At 43.7% G+C, this 24234-nt stretch overlaps 1 protein-coding gene across 23 annotated transcripts in view; it reads left to right on the top strand.

The window, feature by feature from the left end:
• Nucleotides 1-24234, top strand: part of Ncoa2 (nuclear receptor coactivator 2) — a 235123-nt gene that overhangs the window by 71614 nt on the left and 139275 nt on the right. For 13 of the 23 annotated variants that reach the window (NM_008678.3, NM_001302702.1, XM_030252088.1 and 10 more), the window contains one exon: nt 16589-16645. The gene's annotated coding sequence lies outside the window, so the exon portion shown is untranslated. Of the gene's footprint in view, nt 1-2891; nt 2952-8995; nt 13064-16588; nt 16646-24234 lie in introns of those variants that run through there. The other 10 variants (XM_011238361.3, XM_030252093.1, XM_017319229.2 and 7 more) reach the window with 2 other exon arrangements.

Below are 24234 nucleotides of genomic sequence, written 5' to 3'. Positions count from 1 at the left end.
AGGATATAGATATCTCTTAAAAATTTAGTTTATGTGTAGAGCAGTCTGCCTGCGTGTAAATCTATGCATCGCACACTTCCCTGGTGCTTTCCGAGGCCAGAAGACAGTGTTAGATCCCTTGGGATCGGAGATTATGGGTGATTGTGAGCCACCCTGTGGGTGGTGGGAACTGTACTTGGGTTCTCTAGAACAGCCAGTATTCTTAACCACAAAACCTCCTCTCCAGCCTCCTGCAGATATCTCTTGACAAGATGATTTCAAATCGTTTGGTAAATGACTAGTGTTGGGGTTGCTGGGGCTGGAGAGTAGGTTCGCAGTGATCTGGAAACCAGGCCGCAGCTTCACTCTTAGATGTTTACAGCTTCGATACTGTGTTGGAAGGTGTCTAGGTTCTTGGAGTTGTGCTAAGTTGTTTGCTGCGGCACACCCAGGGCTTGGTAAAGATGTGTGTATTTAAAACAGCTCATTAAACAGCCCGGAGTCCTTGTAAACCAAGTTCAGTCTCTAACAGTCTAACAAGACTCTCCTTTATCCTTAGGTGTTTTGACTTGGAGAGGACACTAGGTTCACATGTAGACTTTACCGAGAGTCGGCATGTCCTTGAAGCCATGTGTGAAGGCGCTGTTCTGCCTCTGGGTGATGCCCCATGGGAAGGACATGCACTGCTAGCTATTGCAGGTGCTTTCTGCTGACCATTCAACACGTTACAGTTCTGAGCCTCACTAGTTTTGTAGCATAATATTCCCCCAGTAGTGACCTGTTTCAGCAGGCAGGGTGTGGGCCAGCTCAGTCAGACCCAGGTCTGTTTGTTTTCATGCAGTCTTGGCTCCTCACTGGAGGCTCTCTGCTGCCAACTGTGGGCTTTGGTTGAGGCTTGTGGCAAGATTGTGGGTTTAACCCAGGAGTATTGCAGCATCACTTGTCATGGAGGTATCACACTGTTCAGTGGCCTCCTATGGTTTAGGTTTAGATCATTTGTCATGTGGCTTAGGTTTGTGTGTGTTCATGGCTTTCTCCTCCTTTAGTCCTTTCCTGGGTCACACAGACATGCGAGCGGGGAGTAAACCCTGCTGATGACTTTGCCCTTGCTTACAGTTTCAGTTTCCAGGCAGCTTTCTTTACAATCGCTCACATACAGACCCAAGCTAACTGGACACTGACCCTTTAGATTAGCCCACTTTCCCAACAGTTCTCATGTGACTTTGATATTAAGTGGAACTGTTAATAGAGTTAGTAGTTTAGTGTGGACAGTAAAGACCATGCTCACCCATGCTCAGTGCATGTGCTCTCAGCGAGCTGAGACACATGGTGTGTTTGGTTTGTGAGTGCTTTTCTTTGGAATGCTGCTCAAAGGTTGGGATTTTACCATCTTTTCTTTCCCTCAGAGGTGCTGGATGCCAAGATGATGCACAGGTAAAGGGTAAGCCAAACATGGAGGAGGCTGGGCAAGTTGTGTGCTCACTGCTCATGGTTGGCGTGCAGGCCCTCCCTGTTACTGGGAGACCGTCAGGGCTTCCTTGGTGTTTCCTCACCATTTCTCTTAGGGTCTCTTAGAACATGGGCCTTGGACAGCTCCACCTTTTCCGAGAACTTCCAGGGGTGGACTCTTTCCCTACTTCCTCAGTGAATTCAGACTCAAGTTCTTCGCCCTAACCCACTTGTGCAGTCCTCCACAGCGCACTGCAGCCTCTTCAGCTCCCCATACTTGTATGGAATGCATGTACTTCTATGCATTTCAACTGTGCAAATGCCGGAAAAGACTCAGGTTGTCAAGGTGACTGGAGCTAGGCATGCCACTGTCACTCAGGAAGGCTCTGCTCTGCCATTGACCTGTAGGAAACGGCTCTATTCTCAGAAGTTAAAAGGTGGGCTGGTGAGGTGGCTCCATGGTTCAGAGAGTTTACTACTGCACAGCAGAGGGCTCGGTGCCACGCATGAAGGTGTTGGTATGCATTTGACATCTTTTAATTACATTGCATTTTGTAGTGGATGCTGTTGTGTGTCCTGTTTAAAGATTAAAGAATGTTCCAAAACCACTTAGAGCAGTGTTCCTTGAAGCAAGCTGACAGTGAAGAGGTGTCCTCCCTCCTCCTTCTTCTCCACCTTCGTCCATCCGTCCGTCCGTCCGTCCTTCTGTGTGTGTGTGTGTGTGTGTGTGTGTGTGTGTGTGTGTGTGTGTGTTCCAGTTATAATCGTCTGCAGAGTGCAGTCTTATTTCTTGGACATTCAGACATGCCTTTTCGATGCCGTGAGCTTTGGGTAGTTTCATCATTTAGTGTGTGTGGTTTTTTTGTTTTTTGTTTTTTCCAAACAATGCCTTAGTTACATCTATCTCAAGTGGCTCTGGATTTGTGTCCTCACTTACAGAGCAGTCATTTTATAGAATTTTCCTTCATGTCAGGAAACACGGTAATTGTGCACTGGTGGAATGTGCCGTGCATATGCACACTCTGTACTGTTTTCTGTGCTGTTGTTTTCCTGGGGTCTTGGTGGGATGCTGTGCTTTGTTGAGATAGGACTTGCTATGTATTTGTGGAGAACACTGTTGCTGTTGAAATGTATATTGTATTTCCAAATGTTTGTGGTCTGTTGGGAGAGTCACCCCCTCAATTCTAAAACCGATATGATGGGGGGAGGGCGGGAGACTGATATGTGCTTAAGGACCAGGAAGTTCTGGAGTGTCTGAAATCTAGCCAGCACAGACTGCAGCTATTGCTTTAAACACTTGTGTATCTTTAGAAACAAACGCATACTATTTTGTTATAGTTCATTCTCCTTTAAAAGCAGAAATGTGTGTATTGCATAAACCTTAATACTTGCATGTCTACATCTATGTATAAATGAGGAGGAGGTTTGAGACTACATCACAATCTCTTATTGTCTTCCCACAGCCCTGTCAGCCTCAAGGCATTACGTCACCAAGTGAGAAGCCATGCCTCTATCCTGAAGTGGTAAAGATGCTATTCCTGAAAACAGCTTGAATTACTAAGCTGCTTTTTACTTTCAAAAGCTTTTGAAGTATTTTGGGACTTGCCAACCACTATTAGTTGGAAGTGTGTTTGGTTTGTTCTGGGAGCTGATAGTTGTCTGAAAGAAGGGTTAGAAATGTCTCGTTTCTTTGGGAATTGTGTTATAATTTGGATTAATTAGCTTTCGCCTCAGAGTTTTCTCTTTTATAAATAGGGCAAACCCCATATTTGTCAGGAGTTCTGGGCCCCAGTTAGCCAGCTGAGTTTTTACACAAGCTTTTACGCTTGGACCTGGATGCTGGCTCCAGGTGCAGACACAGCACCATGGATGCTGAAGATGGCGTTACTTCCCTGGTGTCATCCCTTCCACCTTCTGCTTGATGTGTGCTAAGTGTGCCCACTTCTGATGAACTGAGGGCCCCTTGGTTCCTCAGCATTGCTTTAATGTAGCTACAGACCCATGGAGTGGAGAGCTGCAGTCTCATGTTAGGAGTCTAGTGTCTATGAGCATGGCAAAATGCCTACCGTCCCTTGCCGAATTATCTGCAGGGTCTCTGGGGTTTTTAACCTAGCTCAACCAGAAACCAGGCTGCCTTTAACAGTCCCACATAGCAAAAAGCATATAGTGTTAAAGGGGAAATTGCAAAGTTGTGTTAAAGGGGAAATTGTAGTAAAGTTACATGATTTTTAATAAAATAAAAAAAGAGGATTTTTAGGAAGTATAAACCAGTCATTGTGTCATCCATCTATCCATCTATCCATCCATCCATCCATCCATCCATCCATCCATCCATCTATCCATCCATCCAGGTGGTGGGGATGAAGTGTGTTTGTGTAGCCCAGACTGGCCTTGAACTCAGAGATCTCTTGTCTCTGTCACCTAAGTGCTTCTGGGGTCAAAGGCGTGTACCACCATAGCCTACCATTCTGATTTGTTATTTTAGAAATAAAACCACCCCCCCCCCCACAGAGTTTCTCTCTATAGCCCTGGAACTCACTCTGTAGACCAGGCTGGCCTTGAACTCAGATATTCCCCTGCCTCTGCCTCTGCCTCCCAAGTTCTGGGATTACATTGCTGCTTTAAAACACCCACGTTCACTACAGACCCTTTCCCTCAACCAAGAAAGGCACCAATTATCAACACTTGATAACTTAGTAGCCACTTGAGCCTTTCTGTACCTGAAATCTTGACAAAAAATTGAGACATAAAGGCCCCAAACTGTGTTATTTTAGGAAATTTAAGATATAACATTTTACCAGATAGTGGTGACAGGCCTTTCCCCGCACTCAGGTAGCAGAGGCAGGTGTTTCTGAGTTTGCAGGGAGCCTCGTCTACAAAGTGAGTTCCAGGACATGCAAGGCTACACAGAGAAACCCTGTTTGGAAAGAACAAGCACAACAGTAACACACAAAACCAAAAGATACGGCAATGTAACTTCTAGAAACAATCAATTAATTAAAAATGATGCAATGTTTTTCTTAGGGCTATAAAATTTATTTTGTAGCTCTTGTGTATTTGCAAGGGAGCCAGAAGGCCTCAGCTCTAGACTTTTGTGTCTGAATGATTTCTTTTTCCAATAGTTGAATGGTGCACAGCAGTGTCTTCCCACACGCCTTTGAGTGCCCACCCTGAACCCTTGTCTCCTTCCTTGCTCCTACACTCCCATGAGTCTTCTACTTTCAGGTCATATGTGTTCACGTGTGTTGTGTGTCTGTGTGCACTCCATGATTTAGTGGCTTTGGTCACATCCAGTGCCATCAGAGCATTTACAGGGCATAATTAAAAGCTCATGATACCTCACAATTGTAGGCTGCAATGAAACAGTAAGAGGGGGTATTGTTGTTTAGGGTGTGGTTAGAGAAATAGTTGTATCTTTTAATTAAACAAAGGATGGCTAATGCCTGAAAACTAGTCTATTGAACAGGAGGGACTGTGAGCTTTCAAACAAATCAGGAACTTGAGAATCACGGTGTGTAGGTTCTTTTGTCACTGATGAATTTGAGTCTTAGCGATGCTCAGTGGTGATCTCAGGAGCCCAGATCGTTGCTTGGCATCTGTACCCCTGAGAAGAGAGGGCCTTGCTTGAGACTTCGGTAGCATAGACTCTTAAGGCATCTCTTCCAGATGGCAGGATTTGGGGGAGAGCGGGGTGATAGTTTACTAAGTCTTAGTGTGTGTGCACATGCGTGTGTGTGTGTGTGTGTGTGTGTGTGTGTGTGTCCCCATGTGCACACTGGAGCCATGGCACTTATGTGGAAGTCAGGGCTGCTACAGAGAGTAGTTTTTCTCCTTCCTCTATTTGGGTCCCAGGGATCAAACTCAGGTAGTAAGGCCTGGTGCCTCCCATATTATAATGGCTGAGCCATCTCAGCAGGTCCACGTGTTACTTTTCATACTTGAAGGCTATTGTTTTGACTTTTTCAGTATTTTTGAACAAAGTATTGATGAGCTAATAGTTAGCATTGTGAATTTTTTCTTATTTTAAAAAGGAAGTTGACATAGTAGCAAGTGTTGTGCTTTAAGCGAAATGATAAGAGGAAGGCAAACCAGCCTGAGTGACTTGGCTGGCAAGAGGCTGTCTCTTTGCAGGGGATTTAGAGGGACGATTAGGAAAAGAAAGAAAAGAGACAAGTGTAGAGCTCCACAGCCAGCGATCTTGGACACCGTGCTTACCTGATGACTGTTTTGTTCTTTCACAACATGGGATCAAGCAGTTTTCTTAGGTTTAAAAATACTTTGTTGAATATTGACTCTTATTTGTGTTCCCTTTGGTATCATATGACATTTGAAGAGAGAAAGCTACAAATAGAAGAAGTTTGACTAATTTTAGGACCTAGAGAATAGTATTATGAAAGGTTACATTGTGCTTCTTTAATAAAAGAAGCAGTTAGAATTATTTTAGCCACTGGCATAGTGTGTTTAAACTGCACACACACCTAGACAGACATAAATCCCCGAAAAAGCAGCAGCTCACTGCTCGCCTGTTTCCCACCCCATGTCCTGGAGTCACAGCTGCAGTAAAGCAGGGCAGTCCTATAGCTGGTCTAGAATGCATCTTAGACGTGTCTCTCGGCCATACTCAGTGACGAAAACGTGAAGGGGATTAGTTACGCGTGCCTTGAATTTCCCGTCTGAAACGAGAACCCAAACATTATACCATCCAGGAGAGCTAACTATGGCCTGGGTAACCTGCAGACCTTCTGTGGATGCCGGTGCTGCCTTCACCTCCTTCTCGTGGAGGCACTCAGACTCGGGTGACACTGAGACTGCTCTAGGTTTTACGACTTGGACAAATTTGGTTGATTTCTTAATTATGCTCCTCATGGCTAGCTATTTTTGTGAGGGAGGAAAAATTAAAATATACAGGAAGACATCATGAAGCATTCTTCAAATTTAAGTTTCTTATAATCTTTTGGTTGTGAACCTAGCCTTTAACAGTTGAGCCATCCCTCCAGCCCCAAATTTAAAATTTTTAAAGCCAGGTGTTCTGAAATTGTGTGTGTGTGTGGGGGGGGTGGGGTGGGGGCGGCATCCTATGCCTGCAGACGTCAGAGGGATATAGGATTCTGAGGTTGAACTTACAAGTGGCTGTAAGCACCCTGGTGTCGGAGCTGCGAATTGAACTCAGGTATGAAAACAGTATGTGCTCTGAAATTGCTGAGCCATCTCTTCAACTGCAGCACTGAAAAAGTTTTAGTTATTGTATAGGGTCCAAGACTTGAAGTAGTTGTTGCCCTTGAGTTTTAGGTGTTATGGCAGTGTGAAAGTGCCATTAGGCACTGAACAGCAAGCTCACTTTAGACTTAGCGCTGGGATCTTCTCCAGGCTGCTGCTATGAGGTGTGGTTCTTCTATGATCTGGGCAGAGCAGTGAGTTGTAGCCCCAGACAGCCATTGGCAGAAGCAGAAGCAGAAGCAGCAGGCAGTACACAGTCACTGTGCTACTAAGACATTAGACGTGTGGGAAGTGAGTTGTAGGGTATGTGTGGATACAGTCTCGTGCAAAGTGATAAACACCCACAGATTCCCAGAGCCTGCCTTTGGAAATAAAGGACAGATAAGTGGTCACTAGTCACTGTGGGCCTTTTTGTGCTTGATGCCATTCTGGCTGGCTCCTCTCTGATCTTGAGAAATGTGGGGTTTTTTGTTTGTTCATTTGTTTTGTTTTGTTTTGTTTTGCTTTGTTTTTAACTTTAAAACCCTTACTGAATTACTATATATACAGTTTGCTGGTTGTTACTCGGTTGTGTCTCTGTTAGGAACTTGGACAGAGTAGACCACATCGAACAGCTGGGCCTGGCTTGGCTGTTCCCATAGTTTTGGACATGGCCTCCGTGACTTACTGCCTTCCATAACCTCAACAGAGTGCCACCGGGAACCATAGATAACTCAGGACACTGACACAGGGCTCTCAAGTGAATGTGTGAGGTTCACCAGTTCCTGCTCTTTGCCAAAGCTGCCCAGTTTCATGGGAGGGCATTTAGCCTCTTGTATCCAGGGAAGAAGTGGCCAAGGTCCTTGCCATCTATAGTCTCCAATGGTTCCATTCAGGGATCATGTTCTTCTGTAACACTTGACCTTGCGAGTGACATTACCATAACTGCCACTTATTCAGGTGAATACATACTTCAATCTGTAGGGCTTAAAGATAGTTTGCTGTCTTCCTTCTGTGGTTTGTGGCTGCCTGCCCATAGTACTTGTTGTTCTTGGTGGATTGGAGGGTGTTGAGCACAGAGGATGTTTGCTCATTGTGAATTTGCCCTGGAGAGCTAGAGTCTCCCAAAGAGGTCCCGGCATTTGTGAAGTGGGTGCCTTTGCTTGATAGACCAGTGGTGTGGTGCCCTGGTACTGTCATCTCATGTGCCTTTACAGATGGTCCCTAGAGCTCAGGGAGATCAGTTAACAACACAAAAGTGTGGGTCACACCTAACAAGAAAAGACAAACCTTTACTCAATAAAATCTAGCATTGTAGAAGGTATCGTTCCCCCCCCCCCGCCCCTGCCCCCACCCCCGCCCCACACTTGTTTAAACTGTAGCATCTCTGTTCTTTATTATGCTTTAGGGCACAGCATGAAGGTACCACTTTGGCCTAAATTTGGTGTGTCAGTAAAGTTTTTGAAAAACAACCGTACATGAATGATGTTTTAAAACCCCCATTTTATAGTCATGTCTATTTTTTGTGAATAATGGGGACATTTTAGCTTATAGTAGCTTCTATGAAAAGCAACAGAGTTCTTTGTGTCACTCTCGCCCTTGATTGTCAGTGGAACCTATGATATAAGGCCAGGCCACTAAATCCAGGTCCACAGGGATTGAAATGGGCTCTTCGCAGATGGCTCTGTTGCACTTTTTCAGTGTGCACTTTTTTTTTCTTGAGAGTGTCACACATGTGCGGTGTACTTACATCATTTCCACCCTCTTCCCAGGCACCGCATTAGTGCATGCATGTGCCGGATTTCCAATCTTACTTGCTTTCTGTACTTAACCTTATAGAGACCTTTGTCCCCCAGAGCTTGATATCAAGCATCAATATTTAGTAAGGGCAAATGCAAGGCTGAGACTGAAGTGACTGTTGGTTGTTCCAGGTGACAACAGTTCTCAACCTGTAAGTCACAACCATTAGCAGACACATATTTCCAACGGCCTTAGGAACTGTTAAGATATGAGAGACTGCTCATTTGCAAAATTACAGATAAGAAGCAGCAATAAAAACAAATTTATGGTTGGGGGTCCCTAAAACTGTCAGAAATAATGTGTTTTCGAATGGTCATGACCCACAGGTTGAGAACCACCACCTTAGGACTTAGCAGATTTACCTGTGGGTCACTTTGCATTCTCATGTAAGGTATGGGAGGGAACTAACATCTAGCCAGGATATATGGGACATTTATGCGCAGTTTGCATCCCAGCAACCTCTGGTTTGAAGGAAGAAGAGAATGATGCTAGGTTATTTTCCAGTGCTTGCTTTCTACTTCAAGTTTCAGAATGGTTTCACTTTCTTTTTAAATACCATATCCTGTGTCTGATAAATTCTTTGTCAGAGCCTTCTCCGTGTTCCTTCACCTCTGTTGTAATGTGATGTTATATCTTCTAGTTTCCTTGCTTTTGTTGGCATAAGCAATTGGGCAGTCTTGTTCGGGTGATAAGGTGCAGCTCCTTGCTAGGCAGCTGCTGGCGGCTGGGTTAGGCTGCACGTGGCAAAGCATCTTTGTGGTGCTCAGCTGCGCTTTCTGAGTGGAGAAGGAAGTAGGGGAGAGCCAGGGAAGCAGGGAGGGCTTTCGTTCTTCTGATTTAACGTGAACACCGTTTACTGGCACTAACCTATTTGTGAGAAGTAATTAAAATAATTCATGTAAAAGTTACAGCAGAGCCATTGGTATTTGTTCTCAGCAATCAGTAGGTCTTGTTTCTTTATGTGTGAATAGTACAGTACCGTTTTATCTGCTTGTACAGGTGGGTACCTGAGTTGATTCTGAATCTTGGAATCAGTCTTTGTGTATATCGCTGCAGTGCACACAGGTGTGCACACATCTATTGTCACACTGATTTATTTTTCTTTGGACATATCACATGGGACTGGTGTGACATGGATGAGCCCAGAGGACATTATGTTATGTAGTCAGATACAGAACAAATACTGTATATTCTCACTTATATGTGGGAATTAAGACCTTGATCTCATGATCTGGAGAATAGAATAGTGGCTCCTGGAAAAGAGAGCTTAGTGGCACAGCTGATAGGAATAATAAATTCCTATAGCACTGTAAGCTTGCCGTGTTAGTCAGTCCTATACATTTCCCAGGGGCGTAGGAAGAAGATCCAGACTGTTCCAGTACAAACAGATGATACACGTTTGAGGGGTTGGATTTGCCAGGGGCCCTGTTCATGGACATGCCCATTGTGGGCCTGTACTGCTCTCCATCGCTTTGCATACATAGCTGCTCTCCATAGCGCTGATAGCGTGTATCATTACCTCACACCAATTAAAAAAAGAGTGCAAAAGCAGTTCCCATAAGTATGTGCTTCAAATGCTAGACCAATCATTTCCAGATCTGTCCAGTCTCTCTTATACTTTCTATTGTTAGCTATTTCATCCATGCATTTTATATTTCGAGGCTTCATGCTTTCTTTGTAAGCATAATACTCACCCAGGATGGGAAAGTTGGTGAAGATAGGGCGTTTCAACCAAAGAGCTTAGAGTTCATTGTTCCTGGACTCATAAAACACTCAGGATGAGTGGAGAAAGTATATCGCCCACAGGGCGACATGAGCACCTGGACTCGGAAGGGTGTGGGGAGGTGTGGGGAAGAGATGCTTTCCTCCTCGTCGACGGCCAGCGCTCTGGCATGCGCGTGCAGCTTCTGGTCATCATACTGAAATGATGATCTGAATGTGGTGACAATCATTTGACAGAGGCACCTTTGGTAGACAGATGTCTGCTGCCTGTTGAGGGTGCTTTTGGGTGTTAAAGACTGTTTCTGACCTGTGTGGACGGATCATTAAGTTTAAATATTACTTTTGGTCCAATTGCTTAGCTCATTGTCTGACGATGTTTTATATATGTCTTGGGCAGTCCTAAAGTGTCTTACAGGCTTGTCTACCTTAAACTCAAGAATATAAACGGAAGGGTAAAGGCTCATTTATTTTTCAGTGTGATTGATTTCATTAACAATAATTAGGAATTAAAAAACAAAAACCTAAGAGAAGGTGAATGTCTGAAGGGAGTTTGTAATTTGAGATTGTCCACTGCGTGACTGAAGTAAGGACAGAAAAACTTCACTGTGTTTGAGGAATTTTAACATAGCCTTTAATTTGAGGAACTGGTTGGTGTGAGAGGCCACATGACCTGTTCTAGTCTTGGTAGGAAGGTGAAGCTGAGCCTTGTGTGTATATTTCAGAGAGCTTCTAGCCTAAGTGCAGGGTGCCCTGCTCTACTCAGAGCTGGCTCACTCCTTAGCCCTGCTCTCCCAAGGACCACCGTGGCCTTACTTACTCTTGCCCTCAAAGAACTCCCACGAAGATAGCAAGGTACAGTTTAGTTTAAGGTAATGATAGTTGTCATTTTCATGTGCTAAACCTGAATCCTTATTTCCTATTCACTTGTCAGCACCTCAGCCCTTTCCAGCCTAATATATATCTTTCTCTCTTTGTGTGCTTTTAAAGGGTCCAGCATTTCTGATTACCCAATCAAGTAGGAGCCTGCTCGTCTCACCCGTGGAATGGAATGCTATGCCTCTCCTCTTGCATTCCTTTCCCCGACTTTGCTGGCCTTCCACCTGTTAGCTCTTTTGTTTCTTCTCTAGTGTTGGTGTTTCTCTGGGCTATAACTTTCCTTTATATCTTTTTCTCAGAAGATCGTAACCATTTCTAATTAAGGTTTTCAGATTAGACTCCAAATTTAGTATTTTTATTCCTCTTCTAAATCTAACCATTCAATGGGTATGTGATGAATTTTTGCTGTTACTAGGCCAGACTATCAAGCTTTTGAGACATATAGTGGTATGTTATTGTGGTCCAGGGACCTCAGGAAGCTGGGGCAGGAGGGTCATAAACAAATTAGAGACCAACCCAGGCACCTATCTCAAAAGGCCCTCCCCATTACCCCTCCTCACACCCCTGTGCTGGGCAAGTAGGTGACATGGAGCTGCGTTCCTCGCCCTATGTGTGTTAGTAAGTCTTAGGATGCAGTACTGGATTTTCTTATTCACTGAAATTTATACTACTGCCGCTGCATTTTAGGATGTATTTATGTTACTTAAACAGTATACACACACAGATGTGCACGCACACAGACGCACGCACACAGACGCACACACACAGACACATTCTATCGTTAAGGTGATTTGAAGCAATCTTGTGATTTGAAGCAAACTGTTAAAATTGATTTTATGTTTAACTATGTGGTAGGTTCTGTGTTTTTAAGCAAAATATTATTATTATTATTATTATTATTATCAAGTGCTGACAGTAGTACATCATGACTGTTTGACCATATATTATAGGCTGTTGGCATCCATATTCATGTATGGTTTAAGGAATTTGAAGATTCCTTTGCAGCTTTCCCTATCCCTATATAGTCCTCAGGGCTTCCCAGGCTGCCTGCCTGGAGGTGGGGGTGGGGGTGGGGGTGGGGGTGGCTGGAGTGACTCTAGCCTAATGGAGGCCAGTCTCTGTCAGCCAGAGCATGCGGGCTGGCAGTGGCCTGGTTCCTTTGTCTGGCCAGTCAGTCATCTTTCTAACAGACACTTGGCTTCTCCAGTGTATGTCAGAGATGCAGACAGCTGGTTCAGGATGGCCTGCCTGGCTTCCCCCAGCACCACACTCTGCTGTATAGGACATGGCTTCTTTTGATCGGTGACAGCTTGAACTGAGAAAATCACGTGGCTCAGGCCTTGCTCTCAGCCTGTATGTGCCAGGGCTCGAAGGGGCCATGCACTTCTGCTGTTCTTATTAGTGTGACATCAGAGATCAGAAGGCAGTTTTCAGGGGGTCACATCTCTGCCTTCTTGGTTAGTTGGCAAAAAATTATAGCATTATCAAAACTGGCCTTCCCTGACTGCCCGGAAGGTATGGTGACCATACACTGTGAATCTGGTCAGCCTTGTCAACCTTTCCAGCCATGAGCTCTACAGCTGGACCTTGCTCCCCAGGCATGCCTCGGGGACAATATGGACATGTGGCAGAACACCTGCCTTAGGTGTGTATAGATTGAACTGGGAACACCCGTGCCTTCTACCCCATGCTCACCCAGTAAGCTTCCAGTGGATGATAGCTGCTTGTGCGTTGGTATTTCAGTTTGACACTATGTACAGACTTTAAAAGAAAAACAAAACAAAAACCAAAAAAACTCCTTCAGGCAAATTAAATGCCCTTTTGGTAGGTAGCAAAGCTGCCGCTTCCTTCTTTTCCCAACTTTATTTTCTCTGGCTCTGTTTATAATCACTTATTAACAAAATCTGAGAGGGTCCTGAGTGTGACTGTTCCTTACCTATGCCCTCAACGTACTTGTTCTCATGTTTCTCGCAGAGTGCACATGGAGCAGACTTGGTGCTGCAGGGAGTGACCTGCTGCTAACTGATGATCTACTGGCAAGGTGCACATTGTTTTAGAAAGACCTTTCTCGTGCTGCCTTTATCCTAGAACAGGGACACAGAACAATCTTGTAGAAACCATTCACTCTTCCTGGTCGGGGTGAGAGAGAGGATAACTTAAAAACCTGAGCATTTTAAACAGTTGCATGGGAGCTAGTGAGAGCTCAGCATCTGAGAGCACTTGCTGCATCTCTGTGAGGACAAGAGCTTGACTCGTGCTACCCAGTGTTGGTGGCCGTGGGTGGAGGGGGCTGACTGTCAGCCTAGCTGACAAACAGATGAGCTGCTGAAGTTACTGCCTCCCCTCAGAGGAATAAGGCAGAGAGTGATAGAGGGAGACGCCCTTCTGTGGCTGCCTTGCACATACATGCATGTACACTACATATATACATATCCATGCACACATGCAGCACACACACACACACACACACAGTAGGGGGAGATTTAAAATAGCTGGATCTTCTTAGACCAAGATCCTAATATTGAGCAAATGTGTATTTTACTTCTTCTAAGAAACTGCCTTAGTGGTTAGAGAGATCGTTCTGTAGTTAAGAACATCTGCTGCTTCGCAGAGGCCTGAAGTTCACAGCCTGTAAGACATGTGATAGAGGTGCTAAATCCCTCTAAGGGATCGATGCCTCTATAGTCACCTACATATACACGGGACACACACACACACCCAGGATACCTACATATACATAGCATACACACATACAGGTTACCTGCATATCCATTGCATGTGCATACATCTTTTTAAAGCTCCTTCTTAATGATTTATTTGTATCTTATGCATGTGAATGTTTTATCTGAGTTTATGTCTGTGCACCATGTGTATATCAGGGATCTGTGGAGGTCAGAAGAGGGCACTGAATGGACCATTGTGAGCTGCCTTGTGTGTGCTGGGTCTCAACTCCTGGGCCATCAGATCTCCAGCCCCACACTATTTTCAAAATTGTTTTTAAAAAGTTATTTTTCTTATTAGTGAGTGGTAGGAGCTCTTGGTTTTTCTAGACACTGCCTTTTTCCAGATGGGTCCCTCTTGGTTTCCAGTGAGTTTCTGTACACGATGCACTAGGCTGCTTCTCTGTGCACTTGTGCAGCCAGGCTTGACCATTTCTGCAAAGACCAGCCTTCCCAGTTGAATGACTTTGACCTATTTTGTTCAGTGTGAACCTACACAGAAGTCAGTTCCGGGACTCGATTTTGTTCTGTTGCTTGGTTTATATGGATGCCCCACTGCTCTCTGATTATGGTGACTTTCCAGTAAGTCGGAAATGGGTCAGTGCAAGTTTAAAGTAGGTGGGTTCAAGGGTAAATACATGAAGATCTGCTAGGTGGACTTGGGGTGGATGGGCCTGCCCAAGCTCTGTGTCTTCTAGATGCTTCTCTCAAGATTACGTAAAGAACTGTGTTAGTTTCCTTTCATAATGAAGTCTGTGATGGATGTGCTAGGTTGTGGTATTAGTCTCATGGTAATCATAATCTATAGATAGCAGTAGTCTTTGTGGGGGTGAGACCTAGTCTGTATAAGGAATGTAACCTCGGCTGCTTCACCCGTCCCACCATGCTTTTGTAGACCTACCATGCCTAAGTGACACCTGGAAATGCAGTGAACCCACAGTGCAGCCCCTCTGCCCTATGTGCCTATGTGCTCCTGTCTTCTGACCTATGTGCCCTCTGCCCTATGTGCCTATGTGCTCCTGTCTTCTGTCCTATGTGCCCTCTGCCCTATGTGCCTATGTGCTCCTGTCTTCTGCCCTATGTGCCCTCTGCCCTATGTGCTTATGTGCTCCTGTCTTCTGTCCTGTGTGCCCTCTGCCCTATGTGCCTATGTGCCCTCTGCCCTATGTGCCTGGCTCCTGTCTTCTGTCCTGTGTGCCTGGCTCCTGTCTTCTGTCCTGTGTGCCTGGCTCCTGTCTTCTGTCCTGTGTGCCTGGCTCCTGTCTTCCCCAGCTCTCCCCAGCCCCAGTCGGTGGCTCCTCCCCCAGGACTGGCACAGCAGAGCTGGTTACTAGTTGCAGTCTTACCTTTTATGCCATGCACTGTTGCTTTTTAAGTAGTGTTAAACTTAAAACTTGAGTTTGTAACTCTTTATAAATTTTGTTAGTTTTCTGTTTGGAACTTGCACTAAGGATATCTGGAAACCTATTGGTCTCCTATGTATCTGTCTTTAACTGGAATGAATTGATAGGTGGCCTCATGTTGTTTTTACATCTGATCAAAGCATACTGAATAGGATAGAGCAAGCAGGCAGTGTCCTGTCGATACTGCAGGCTTTAGCTCATAGTTGTTGACTGCTTGATGGCTTTGAGCAGAGGATTGGATGGGGTTTGGAGTGGCTCACGAAGGCTAGTGCACGTAAGGCATGGTTTAAAATCTGCCTGCGTCTCAGGAAAGGATGGAGAGTGCTCCTTTATGGGTGTTATTACCCCTGCCACTGACTGCCACTCACTTTACTAGGATAACTTGTTTGCATATACATTTTCTGTTACTTTCGTCCAACTGTTTCTGATACCCATGTTACATTTTATTATATATGATGATTTCAAGACTATGTTCTGGTGTAAACCAAACTTCATCCTTGTCAGCTGCTCTACTATATAGACATTATATAGTCAAATGTTTCCAGTGTTCTAGAAAAAGTGCAGTTTGAATATTAATTTGGTGTTAGCTTCTTCACCTTCTGTTTTCTCTTCTAAAACAAAACTGAAAAGCTTTAAATGCATTAGCACTGCTTTAGGTTTGGTAATGAATACAATGTCATTGGCAATGTCACTGATGTCACATGAAGAAAATACAACCCTTGAAGCTCACTTGCAAGAACATTTCCTTGATGCTAAGTCTGTAACGTTAATGCTTTTCCAAAAGACGATTTTAGAACTGTTGCCAGCAACGAGCACTCGGGCTTTTTTCTTGCATCCATAACATATACAATTAATCTAGATAAAATAGCATAAGCGTGCATTTTAGGTCTTGTGTTTCTCAGTATGCGTCTTGTATGTCCAGGCAGCAGCCTGCCAGCTTGCGCTTGCGGCCTGTGTTCTGAGATAGACCCTGAGGGAACTTGGGGCTGCTTTCTGGCCTTGCACTTCTCTCTAGCAAACTATGATGGCTGTTCCTCATTGTGTGTGCTTTGCTCCAACAGACTTTTCTTCAGAGAACAAATTGCTCTGACATCTTTGTTCTTTTAAACACTTACTATATAGATTTTTGTTTTATTTTAGTAATTTTAAGCATCTCCATTGTAATTATGAGAACTCAAAATCTTGTACATGTTCTGATGTTCATAAGGAAATATCTCGTGCACCTTTTGTACTGCGCTCCACAAGCAGAAGCCATGCCTTGGCCATTCTGCCTCTTGCCTTGCTATGCATTTCAGTGCAGAGTGGTCCCTGGTGACTGGTGCTGTGCATTGGGAGCATTGAGCGGGCATTAGCTATATAGCGATTACAAAAATGGCATCTGCTCGGAGCAGTCCAGCAGGGCTCGGCATCCTCACTAACGTCTGGGTTTTGTTCCCATTGCAGATTTTCCTCGCATCTGGCTTCACTGCATTGGCTCTTCTGCACTGTGTACAGGCACAGGTGAGTTAATCCTTGGGTCTTTCATGTTGCGCTATGTTGACTATTAGATTAAATATTTTAAATTGCCTAATACATTAGAAACAATAAGCAAATAAGAGGAATGTGAGTAAGAACAGAATAAAACTTACTATTTTCCTGCATGTTTTTGTTAAGAGAGTTCTTTTATGAAATTGTTGAAATGACATTGAAGGTGACACACCAGATATCTTGATTGGTGGTTATTGTTTCTATTTGGAAAGTGTGTGTCTTCAGTGTACCTGCTGGACAAGTTGAGTTAATTCATTAAGTTTTAACCTCAGAGCCTGGAAAAAAAATTTTTCTACTTATTTTCATATGTCACATATTTTTGAGTGGTTGTATTATTTACCTGTTATTAAACTGGTATAATGTAGGAGAAAAGAAAACTTCTGTAGGTTTTACCATTAACTCTCAGGCTGCATGTACAGGTGCTGTGCAATACTGGGCTTGGCCTCTGTGCCAGTGGCGTTCCCCACTCATCCACTGATGATGTCCATGAGATTTATGAAACATGTTAGTAACATGCGATACACTTTTCTTCATTTGTAACTTACCCTTGGAGAACTTCAGCTCCCTTAGCATTGGGACTGCTTGTACTCAAAGACATAGCCTTAGTTCTTAGAGCACGGAATGCTTTGCAGTGAAGACTAAAGCCTGCTGAGTGTGAGCATCTGTAAGTACACAGTAGAAGCGAGAATTATCTGTACAGAGTGTATAAGGCTTTGGAACATTATGAGAAGTCAGTATGTTGGACCTGTTCCTTCAGAGATCAGGGTAGAGTTGAGGGGATGTGGCTTCTGACTCCTCACTCTGTCAGGTGTCTGTGGTCTTAGGATGAAGTGCAAACACCTTAAGTTTGGTATTTTTTACCCTCTTAGCATCTTGGGTATGTTTTGTGATACCAAGTTTTGATGTCTGAAGATTGGATGAATTAAATCTTTTCTACTGTCTGTCGCTGGATTTACCGTTTTTCATTTAGTTCCCAGCCTGGGAGACTTGTCTGCTCATTTTCCTGCTGTGTGCACTCATGTGGGCACTGGTCTCAGTGGCTGTTGACCTCACAGGACACCTGATGCCCATGTGCTCTTGACCACGCCACCCTTCTTCAAGTGTTGAGATACTAGCCATCTCTCTTGGGTACTTGTCTGTTTTACTTAAAGTTGTTACTGTATTTCCTTATTTATTGAGTGCTGCACTGGACATTTGTGGAGGTCAGAAGATAGCCTGCACCGAGTTGGTTCTTTTCTTCTACCATGTGGGTCCCAGGACTCAAACTCCACTCATCAGGACTAGCAGTAAACCCCTTAGCTGCCCAGCCTCCCTCAAGACTCGTTTTGCTTTTGCTCTGTCTTCATGCATATTTGTCTCTCGTCTTTACAGGGGCTATTTTTCCTCCTAGGACCTTTAATTTGCTTGTAATTAAATAAAACGTTAGCTGTTGTACACTATTTCCCATTCACACATCCTTACAGGGTTAGTCTGCAGAAGCACCATTGCTCTTTCAGCAGCTCTGCAGTGCTCCTCTGAGTGCCCAGCAGCCACAGTTGCTCTCTGGTTGTGTCTGGATTAGCAGATGAGGACACGCATCTGGTTAAGTGACTCTCCCAAGGACATATCACCTGAGTGGTGGTTTGCTGCTCTGAGGACCGTGATCTTAACCATGAAGCACCATTTCTGCCTAAACAGCCCTGCTGGCTCTCATGTTTGTGGCAGTAAGTGTAATATATGAAAATTATTTTCATGTTTGAAGACTTCAAACCTAATTTGAAAAATCAGACATTATTTACTTGTGTTTTATTAACTAGGCCTAACTTTTAACCTGTAATCTTCATTTCAAACTGTGGAACACGATGGCTTACTTGAAAACCAATGACTGCATTAGTGATAAAAGCTCTGCAGCTTGTCTCAGATTGACTGGTGACTGGAGCGAGGGTCGCAGCTCCAGCCTCTTTTGTTTTCATTATTTGTTTTTTAAGCATGGTATGCTAGGAATTGGCATTCTTTCCCCCTTAGACATTTTAGATTATAGGTAGCATCTGTGCTTCACTGGATAAATTGCAAAACATCTGGGTGTGGTGGCACATGCCTATAACCGCCAGCATCTGCAGGGTGGGAACAGAGGGAGGAGGGCCTGGAGTCCAAAGACATCTGCAGCTGTACAGTGAGTTCAAGGCCACCCTCAGTACTTGGTCCTGTTCAAAAAATCCCAAGCACACAAAAGGAATACACATGTAATACACATGTCTAAATACACGTGTACTCACAGAATAGCTGGATATGTAGCTCAGTGGTGATTCTATGTCTATGTAATATAATGCATACATAATTATTTATATATGAAATATAGTGACTATATTTTATATAGTGAATATATTATATATTTCATATATAGATTTTTGCCTTAAAACATGTAGTGAGAGAGCTGCCATTTCAAGACAGGAATAAAAGCCTAGGAGAGTGTGAGTATTGACCTGCCTCATTAGTGAGCTGCCATTATCTCTTGCACATTTATACTGCTCACTGACAAGCTCACAGGCCAGAGCTTGGAAAGACCATCTTTATATGCATTTCTTATTTGTCAGGACACTATTTAACTCCTATCTTCTGGTTCTGAAGATATCTCACTACTTGGCTTGGAGGACAGAGTAGACACAAGTCTTCTTAATATTGTTAGTAGCTTTGATAGCTTTTTAAGCTTAAGTTCTTGCTATTAAAGACAGTAAGATACAGTGACTGCATTTCAACAAAGGGTCCAGTGCTTGAGGTTTAATTAAAGAAGTCAACATGCACATATACATCTGTAGGGCTCTCTGCACTCACGTCACCCAGTCATAGGTCAGTCTTGTCTGCTGAGTGCTCTAGAGTGGCTTTCCAAAGCACCGAGGCATCCCCCTATTCTGTATATGTACTCTGAACAGAATTACCGCACTGTAATGCACCATGTACCTTGTCAGAATGCAAATCGAAGAGCAGGTAAGGGATTTCTTAGTTTATTTTTTACATGACTAAACCACCTCTTAAAGGCTGCTAGCATGGTCGCCAGAAAACTGATTTTGAAGTTGCAGAGCTCCTCAACAAGGGATTGACAGTGCACTTCCAGAGCCTGGAGCTGCCGTCCCAGGCTGTGGCACCGTATGCCAGGGATGGAGGGCTTTGCCTCTGTAGTAGTTAGCTGCTTTCAGGCTCAAAATTAACTCTTGTAGTTGATACTTCACTTATTGAAACAGACACTTATTTCTAGTAACATGTCTTTGAAAAAACAAAGTAGATTACTTAAATTGTGCTACAGAAAGTCTAATATTGTCTTGAAATGTTTAAATTATAAATAAACGATTTCCCCTTAAGGAACATGATGACATATCTTCAGGAAGTTTTGTTTATTTAAGAACTGACATGGTATCACCGGTGTTTAGGTAGAGCATACTTAGACTCTCTCTTAGCCCCTTCATGCTTAGTTGTCTTCAGGACTGAACAGTTCATTGTATAAAGGTACTTTGGGTCTTAATTGCATAATATTGGTTCAATATACCTTAAAATTTTCATTGGAAAACAAACTTAATTGTATTTTCTTCAACTTTCTGAAAAGACTGTAAGAGAATTCCTGGTCTGAATTATGGGATGGAGAATTCTTTAGTTTGAATTCAAAAGGCAAAGGACTATGTGCCATTAAAAAAAAAGTCTGTAGCAAGCTACTGGTTCCAGTCTAGATCACACTTTTAACATCATTAAACCTAAACTGGCTTTGTCCACTAAACAGCAGGATTTAGGTTAGCCTTGACATGCCATTGAATTTAAATACATGACTAGTGCTTCACTACTGCTGTGTGTGTGTGTGTGTGTGTGTGTGTGTGTGTGTGTGTGTGTGTGTGTGTTTAAGGCTTGTATGATAAGTACATTCTAATGTTTTCGTCATCTCATGATGTTCCTTTTACTTGAGCCACTGTTTTGACAGACATCTGTGTTGATGAAGCCTCTTGTTTTCTGCAGGTTTCCAAGGACTGATGGTGATAGTGACACACCTGGTGTGTTTGTTACATGTCACTGTGTAGTTTCCTGGTTATCAGAGTCATATAAAGGCTACAGAGAAAGACAGAGGGAAGAGAAAGAACAAACTTTGGCAAAGCGCAGCTCTTGGACATGTACTGTGTCAAGTTAAACTAGATGATTCTTTGTCAGAGAGTGAAGTGTATTTGGATTTTACCTGATCAATTTTATTTGGCAGACTTACACTTTGCATCCTAGCCGGTGGCTTAGGTGGTAAAGTATCAGAACTGTGTCCTGCAAGCTGTCATCTTTAGTTTGATCTGTAAGAGTCCCAGAGATGCTTTACGCCTCAAGCTGCAAGTGCAAGAGCTACTCTGGAGGCTGTGACAGGACCTGAGGGAAAGTGTGCGTGGGAGTTCTTACATGTCTGTCTCAGCAGTATGTGCTCTGCTCGCTTATTTATGGGACATTATTAGTGTTACAGCTGCCCACACGTGCATGCCTAACCTTAGTTATGTCCTTGAATAGAAACTTACTTATCCAAAATAGCATTATTGTATTATAAAAGACGAATACTGATTGAAGCGCCAATAGTAGCAAATGAGTAGAAATTAATGCATGTATACTAAAGTTACCTAAATGTGTGTTTATTTACGTGTGATAACGTTTGTCAGAACTGACCGCACTGTAGTTTGAGTAGAGAGGCATGAAGGGAAGGCACGTGATGGCAATAGTGTGCTCGCCTATCATACCCACAATGGAATGGAATGGAGAGAATCCTGTGCACACTGAGGCAGGTAATGTCCTACGGCCTTCTCCTATCAGTCAGATAATCATCAGAAGAACCCAGGGACTCACTATTGTGGTCTTAAGGCTTTGTTTGGTTGATCTGTGGATTTTGGGTTTTTTGTTTGTTTGTTTGTTTGTTTGTTGAGATAGGGTCTTCCTGTGTTCCTGGCTGTGCTGGAAATTGATATGGGAACCAGATTGACCTCGAATTCTGCCTGTCCCTGCCTCCTGAACTCTGGAATTAGTTGGCCCCAAAGTGGAGCCAATGATCACATTTTAAAATGAGAAATGAAGTAACTGTTGTGTTAAATGACCACTCAGTGATGTATCCAAGTTCACAAGCTATTTAGAGGCCAAACTCAGGTTGATTTTTGTGGTGTTTGGCTCTTTAGAAACGAAACAGCAAATGCAGACAGTTCTTATGAGATGCAGTTGCTTGCTGTTCAGGCCCCATGATCAGGGCAATATGGAACACATGTAAAGGTATACAGAAAGAGCCAGCTCCACAGGGTGGGTCTCTCTCTCTCTCTCTCTCTCTCTCTCTCTCACTCTCGCTCTCCCCCCTCTCTTTCTCTCTTTCTCACCACAAAGTTCATTTCAAGCTGCCTTCCCCCACAGTGAGATGTGCAGGCCCTTTACACTGGCTATTTGAGAAGTTGAAGGCCTGTTTTATAATCAGAAACTATACCTGTCGGTGATTAGTACGGGAAAGCACAATTCAAGTGATGTTTCATTTTCAAAGATTGAAAAAAGGACACCAACTTTTTCCCCCCATTTTCTTCTGTTTACAAACAACTTTAAGGCTATGGAGTTATATAAAATAAAGCTATACAGGGGCTCTATAATGTACTTGGTAGATTGCTTGCCTAGCATGCTCGAGCACCAGGTTTGGTTTCCCCTGTTATAAACTGTGTATGGTGGCACAACCTTTCATCCTATGACTCAGGAAATGCAGGCAGGAACATCAAGAGTTCAGAGTCAGCCTCTGCCCGACAGCGAGTTCACGGCCAGTCTCGCTATGTGCAGCCCTGTCTCAAAACAAAATGAGACTTATTTTTACTTGATAAATATTGTAAAGGAATGTCTTAGAATTCATATAATCAGAAATCAACACAGGACTCTCTCACAGAGAAGAAATCTTCAGAAAAGATTTTGGCTTTTAGTTTTTAAATGTTAACATTTTGAGGACTGATGAGATGTCTTGGCTGCTGAGTCTGATAACTGAATTCAACTCTCCCACCTCTGAGCTCCATTTAAAGGAATAGAGAACCTCTTCCTTCCTACAAGTCGTCCTATGCCCTTGACCGTTTCACCCTCTCCCTCTGTTTCTCTGTCCTACAAGTATTAGTTGGATGGAGAACCCTTCTAGTTAGTTTAAAAAGCATACATTTATGTTAGGTTTTATATTATGACGTCTTAACAGACATTACACTTTACCCTGGTAAAAAATGAGGCTATTTTTCGCCATGTTGTTTCTTGAGTTGTTAAGGGGCCGTGTACAGTGGTAGCTGAGGAGCGCTGAGGTCTAACCACTGCACCATCTAAAATAGACACAGAGGGCTTCCATCACTTCCCCTAAGGTTCCTGGCCTACACCTGCCATTTCAGCTCCTCTTCTCTTTTAAAACCATTTTCAAGGAGATTCATAATAGAGCTATAATTTTATCAGTGCTGTCAAAGGTTTTCCTGGTATCTCAATAATTCATGCTGTTTCTCAACTTACTGATTGACTTTGAATCTTTATATTGTCCAAATATTTTTTTATAAATTAGAATGTGAAGCTTATTAGTAAATTATATGTAACATAACTATTTGAAGATGACTCTAGTCGAGGCACAATGACCGGGCAGGAAGCTGATGAGATTTTTGGGAATGGGAGCTGTCCAGTGAGGCTCCTCTTTCCAGCATTGGGCATCGCCGCGCCACATGGGAAGAGCAGCAGAGTTCACTTTGCTTGAGCTGTGACACTTACCTCCAGGCCTCATTCATTATCTGTGACAGACGTTAGCCTTGGCTAGCCTGCCTGTGTTCCTGTTCACCTAGGTGTCCATTTGTTTTTTCTTATACTGTGGGTTTTTAGTATTGATGGAACTCATAAAGTATACAGCACATAGATTATTACTTTTATATTTCCCTCCTCCACTCTATCCCACCCTCCCTCCTCCTTCCCCCCCCCCCATCCTCCTCCCTTCTCTCCTCAATTCTTATCCTACACCTAGGTTACATATATCTCTTTTTTTCACCCCTCCCTCTCCCTCCTATTTCCTCCCCTCCCCTCCCCTCCTCCCTCTGTTTTGGGACAGGGTTTCTCTGTGTAGCCCTGGCTGTCCTGGAAATCCCTCTGTAGACCAGGCTGGCCTCAAACTTAACAGAGATCTGCCTGCCTCTGCCTCTCTGCCTCCTGAGTGCTGAGATCAAAGGTGTATGCCACCATGCCAGGCTGGTTATATTTATGTCTACAGGTTCAGATAATGTGTCAATAGTGGTTCCCAGCTCAGCTCTACCTGTTACATAAGTACCTATGCTTAGTCCCACCACCACCCTGGCCACCCTGCCTTCACTGGACTATCAGGACTGAGACAAACTTATTCCAGAATAGCAACCCATGATACTTAGCAGCAGCCTTCACTGACCAGCACATCCTTTGCTGTCCTCACTTCTGAAAGTGCACACACATGCTAGCTGTGGATTCGACTGCAGTGACTTTGTCAGAGACAGCAGATGGCTGAGAGACTGTGGTCCCTTCCCAACAAATCTTTTCTTTGCAAACCTCTTCAGAACTGATGAAATGCTCTGAGA

Source organism: Mus musculus, chromosome 1 (genome assembly GCF_000001635.26).
Source record: "Mus musculus strain C57BL/6J chromosome 1, GRCm38.p6 C57BL/6J".
Taxonomy (NCBI): domain Eukaryota; kingdom Metazoa; phylum Chordata; class Mammalia; order Rodentia; family Muridae; genus Mus; species Mus musculus.
This window is presented reverse-complemented; position numbering and strand designations above follow the sequence as displayed.